Here is a 5,671-nt window from a genome sequence, read left to right as displayed (position 1 = left end):
TTCAACAGATTTATAAAATTCTAATTTCAAGTCAGCACACTGTGCAAGAATGCTATGCCCATTGTTTGTTGCATTTCTTTTGAATACTCTCACTGGATTTTGATTGTACTTTGGCAGTAAAAAGCATGATGAGTCAAGGCCTACAAATAAAATCACTTGGTATATTATTGATAAAACCCACACCACACATGAAAATAAGAAGAGTCCCACTGGGGAAAAAAATTCATCTTCAAAAAATTTCAAAATTAGGGGCTGAGGATATAGCTCAGTTGGTAGAGTGTTTGCCTCACATGCACAAGGCCCTGGGTTCAATCCCCAGCACCATTAAAAAAAATAGAAATTCTATTCCAAAGTGCTCAAGATCAATCATGACTCAAGTCAGAGTGACAAGATCACTGTGTCTCTGTACCACTTTATTAAAAACACTCTATATCCATCCATCCTCATAGGAGAAATTATTGAACAAATAAATAAGGCACAAATGATTGTGTGTTTAATGTCTTTAGGTCAATCACACAGGTCCCATCTTGGCTTCCACCTGAGAATAACGGTCCATTGGTTAATACTTCTCTATGTTTTTAAGTCAGCTCTCTTTTAAACCTTCTATAACATTTCTTCCCCACCATTTTGGACTCATGTCCTCTGACCCTCTACCCCAGTTTCTTACCTTCAACATGTGGCAAACACTGCTAGGGACCGCTCACCATCCACTCTCCTTCACTAACTGTGATTCTGTGTCAGATGCACATGGACAAGCTCAGAGTTGCCCAGATTCCAGTCTCCTATGCAGCTATAGGTGAATATATGACTCGGTTCTGGCCAGTGCTGAAATGAATTCAGTGGGTTTTACAAAAACTATTGTTTTGACAAAGGTGCTAGAAGCAACGTTTTGCCTTTCAGTCTTCCCATTTTCTTCTCACCTGGAATTTGGATGGAGTACAAAAAGGTAGAATGGCCATCATTTAAACAAAAGAACCAGAGGCAAGTGCCAGGGACTGCAAAGTAAAAGAAGCAATTAGAGTCTGTAAAATCGATGACTTTCCTAAATGGTTACAAGGTTTCTGAACTGTCTATCTTCAGATTCTCTGCCTCATCAAGGGAAAAAGAAAAAAGGAAAAAAAAAACTGCCAAGTCCCTGTAAACAAGTTTCTTTTATGGGGGATAAATGTAATTCTGATCAATACAAACAGAAAACAAGTGACCTCTCTCCTTACCTTAGCATGTATATAAATATATGCACTAAAATTATTTTATCAATCATCAATAAAGATTGTAGAAGTAAAGAAATGAACAACTCTACAAGAATTTTTAAAACGTGTACAATTTGCTCAAGGAGTATATTGCTTTTAAACTTAGTTATTGGTTTTTATTTTAGCTTTTGTTGTTTTTGTGGGCTTTTTTTATCTTGGATAACTTTTTAAATAAATTTTTAAACATTGCATACCACAAAAATGAAAATCTGGTTGTGATGTATTTAATAAATGGTGGTGAACTCTTCCATACTATTCCTTTAAAGTGGAGTCTATATCCCTTCTCCCTTGACTTTTAGCATCCTGTGACTTGCCTGTAATCAACAGAATTCAGTGAGAGTAACTCTTGGTGATTCCCAAGGCTGTACCCAATGAGGGCAAGGCAGCCTCAAACTTACCTTTCTGGAGACTCATGCTTGAAGCTCTGAAATCCATCTACTCTAAGGCCTCCATTCTACCAGGATGTCACATGAAGAATGCTCCTTTATGGAGGCTTAGCCTTCAAATTCTTCCATGCACTGAGCCAAACGTGGGAGTGAACAAGACTTCAGGCCTAGCAATTGAGTCCCTTCCAAACTTCAGAGCCTTACATAGAGATTTAAGGCTAATGGAATAGAGAGACAAGCTGTCCCAGGTTTTTGCTTTTTGATTTTTTTAAGTTGTTTTAAGCTGTTAAATTCTTGGGAGATTTGTTTTGTAAAAATAGAAGCCACAATGAAAAAGATAGTGCACCATAATCAAGTAGGGTTCATCCCAGGGATGCAAAGTTGGTTCAACATTCAGAGATCAAATAAACATAATTCATCACATCAAAAGACTTAAAGACAAGAATCATATGATCATCTCAATACATGCAGAAAAAGCATTTGACAAAATACAGCATCCATTCATGTTCAAAACCCTGGAAAAACTAGGGAGAGCAGGAACATACCTCAAAACATTGTAAAAGCTATGAATTCTAAACCCAAAACCAAGGTCATTCTAAATGGAGAAAAATTGAAAGCATTCTATCTAAAAACTGGAACAAGATAGGGATGCCCTCTTTTACCACTTCTATTCAATATAATTCTAGAAACTCTAGCCAGAAAAAAATTAGACAGAAAAAAAAAATAGAAGGGATACAAATAGAAAAAGAAGAACTCTACTATTCCTATTTACTGACAACATGAGTCTATATTTAGAAATCCAAAAAACTTCACCAGAAACCTTCTTGGACTCATAAACAAATTCAGCAAAGTAGCAGGGTATAAAATTAACACCCATAAATCAATTGCATTCCTATACATCAGTGATAAATCAATTGAAAGAGAGATTCATAATAGACTCAAAGAAAACAAAATATTCGCGAATCAACAAAAGAGGTGAAAGACCTCCACAATGAAAACTACAGAACACTGAAAAAGACATTGAAGACGACCTTAGAAGATGGAAAAACCTCCCATGTTCTTGGGTAGGCAGAATTAACATTGTCAAAATGGCCATACTCCCAAAAGCACTCTACAGATTCAATGCAATTTCTATTAAGGTTCTGGTGATGTTCCTCATAGAAATAGAAAAAGCAGTCATGAAATTCAATTGGAAAAATAAGAGGCCCATAATAGTCAAAGTAATCTTCAGCAAGAAAGTAAAGCAGGAGGCATCACAACACCAGACATTAAATTATACTAAGAGCTATAATAACAAAAATGGCATAGTATTGGTACAAAACAGACATGAAGATCAATGGTAGAGAAGACACAGAGACAAATCCACATAAATACAGTTATCTCATATTAGACAAAGGCACCATAAACATACATTGGAGAAAAGATAGTCTCTTCAAAAAAATGGTGCTGAGAAAACTGTATATCCATGTGTAATAAGATTAATTTAGACTTCTATCTCTCATCCCACACAAAACCCAACTCAACTAGTGGATCAAGGAACTAGGCATTAAACCAGACCTTGCACCTACTGGAAGAAAAAGTAGGTCCAAATCTCCATCGTGTTGGCTTAGGAACCAAATTTTTCAACAAGACTCCTAAAGGACAAGAAGTAAAGTCAAGAATCAATAAACGGTAGTTTGTCAAACTAAAAAGCATCTTCATAGTAAAGGAAACAATCAATAACATAAAGAGAGAGCCTACAGAATGGGAGAAAATCTTTGCCACCCACACCTCAGGTAGAGCATCATTCTCCAGGATATATGAAGAAGTCAAAAAACATTAAAAAAAAAATAACTCAATAAATAAATGGGCAAAGGAACTGAACAGATTTTTCACAGAAAAACAAATACAAATGATCAACAAATATATGAAAAAATGTTCAATATCACTAGCAATTAGAGAAATGCAAATTAAAACTACACTGAGATTTCATTTGACTCCAGTCAAAATGGCAATTATCAAGAATACAAGCAACAATAAATGCTGGGAGGATGTGGGGGAAAAGGCACCCTCACACATTGCTGGTGGGAGTGCAAATCATTAAAACCACTCTGGAAAGCAGTATGGAGATTCCTAGAAAACTTGGAATGGAACCATCATTTGAGCCAGTTATCCTACTCCTCAGCATATACCCAAAGGACTTAAAATTAAGTATGCTACAGTGATGCAACCACATGAATGTTTCTAGCAGCAAAATTCACAATAGCTACACTATGGAACCAATCTAGATATCCTTCAACAGATGAATGGATAAGGAAAATATGTTACATATACACAATGGAATATTACTCAGCCATAAAGAAGAATGAAATAATGACATTTGCCAGTAGATGGATGGACCTAGAAACTTTCATGCTAAGTAAAATAAGCCAATCTCAAAAAGCCAAAGGCCAAATGTTTTCTCTAATATGTGGATGCTGATCCATAATGGGGGAGAGCTAGGGAAGAATGGAGGAACTTTGGATTGGGCAGAGAGGAGTGAGAACAGGGGAGAGAGTGTGAGGGTGAGAAGGATGGTGGAATGAGACAGACATTATTAACGTATGTACATGTATGATTGCATGAATGATGTGACTCTGAACTGTGTATACAGCCAGAGAAATGAGAAGCTGTGCTCTATTTATGTACAATGAGTTGAAATGCATTATGCTGTCACGTATAACTAATTAGAATAGATAAAAAAAATTTAAAAAGAAATTGTGGCATATATATACAATGGAATATTATTCAGCCTTAAAGAAGAATGAATTATGTCATTTTCCTGTAAACGTATGGAACCAGAGAATATTATGCTAACTGAAATAAGACAATCCCAAAGAACCAAAGGCCAAATGTTTTCTCTGATATGTGAATGCTGATCCATAATAAATGGCAGAAAGAATAGAGGTATTTTGGACTAGACAGAGGGGAGTGAAGGAGGGGAGGGAGTGTAAGGGTAGGAATAAGAGTAGAATGAATCAGATATTATGAAACTATGTGCATATATGATTATATGACCTGTGTAACTCTACACCATGTACAACCAGATGAATGAGAAGTTACATTCCATTTATGTATATTATATCAAACTGCATTCTACTATCATGTATAACTAATTAGAACAAATAAAAAATATAAATTAAAAAAAGTGAGAAGTTACACTCCATATACGTATGAGCCATCAAAATACATTCTACTATCTTATAACTAAAAATAAAAAAAATTAAAGGAAAAGAAATAGCTAGACACTGGGGAAAGCCATTTTCCACATTTGGAAATATCTGAAAAGAGAAAGTTTTTCAAAATTAAAACAATGACACATAGAATGACAAAAATAGTATTTGAGAGGCTTGTGAAAATAGCACAAACTATTTTACATTTACATTATGTACTTGAGTGCATGGTATTCAGGGCCCGTGACAAACTTAATTAACTGTCCAACAACACACAAAAAAAACAGAAACTCCCTTGGTACTGAAATTCACAAGACAGACAATGAGTTCAAGTAAACAAGAACAAGAATAAGACCATCAGATAATGTTAAACTTTCAAAATAGACTCAAGTTTTTAGTTCAGCAAATAGTACTCTATTCCAGGGTAACCGATACTTATGCTCCTTTTTCTCCTCCCATTATGAAAACAGCAGCAGTATTATTATCATGATCATCTTTATTTCAACTCTTCAACCCAAATGCTGAAGGGAAATATGGATTTCTGTATCATGTTTTGCATTTATTTCCAATATTTAATGATGTTTGATTTCATACATTCCCTTTTGCAAACATAAGCAGAGAAGGCAAAGCTGATGTCATGAAAACGTGGTCTATCACCTGGATTCTTACACTTAACTAGACTACAATGACCAATACTGAGAATATCATTTCACTGTTTGAACCATTTTATTCTATTAAAAATTTAGGCTGAGGCATACTGCATAAGTAATATATTTTCTGAAAACTTCCCCATGATTTTTGTTTTTAACAACAGCTACATTTCTACAAGATGCTTGCAAATGAC

At 35.1% G+C, this 5,671-nt stretch overlaps 1 non-coding gene across 1 annotated transcript; it reads left to right on the top strand.

Annotated features, from left to right (window-relative positions):
* The first annotated feature begins 254 nt into the window (after positions 1 to 254).
* On the top strand, positions 255 to 327 carry Trnav-cac (transfer RNA valine (anticodon CAC)). The gene has a single exon. It is a non-coding gene; the product is annotated as a tRNA-Val (tRNA).
* The last annotated feature ends 5,344 nt before the right edge of the window (positions 328 to 5,671 follow it).

The sequence above is a fragment of the Ictidomys tridecemlineatus genome, chromosome 7 (assembly GCF_052094955.1).
Source record: "Ictidomys tridecemlineatus isolate mIctTri1 chromosome 7, mIctTri1.hap1, whole genome shotgun sequence".
NCBI lineage: Eukaryota > Metazoa > Chordata > Mammalia > Rodentia > Sciuridae > Ictidomys > Ictidomys tridecemlineatus.
The sequence above is the reverse complement of the archived record's forward strand: the minus strand, read 5'-3'. Positions and strand labels throughout refer to the sequence as shown.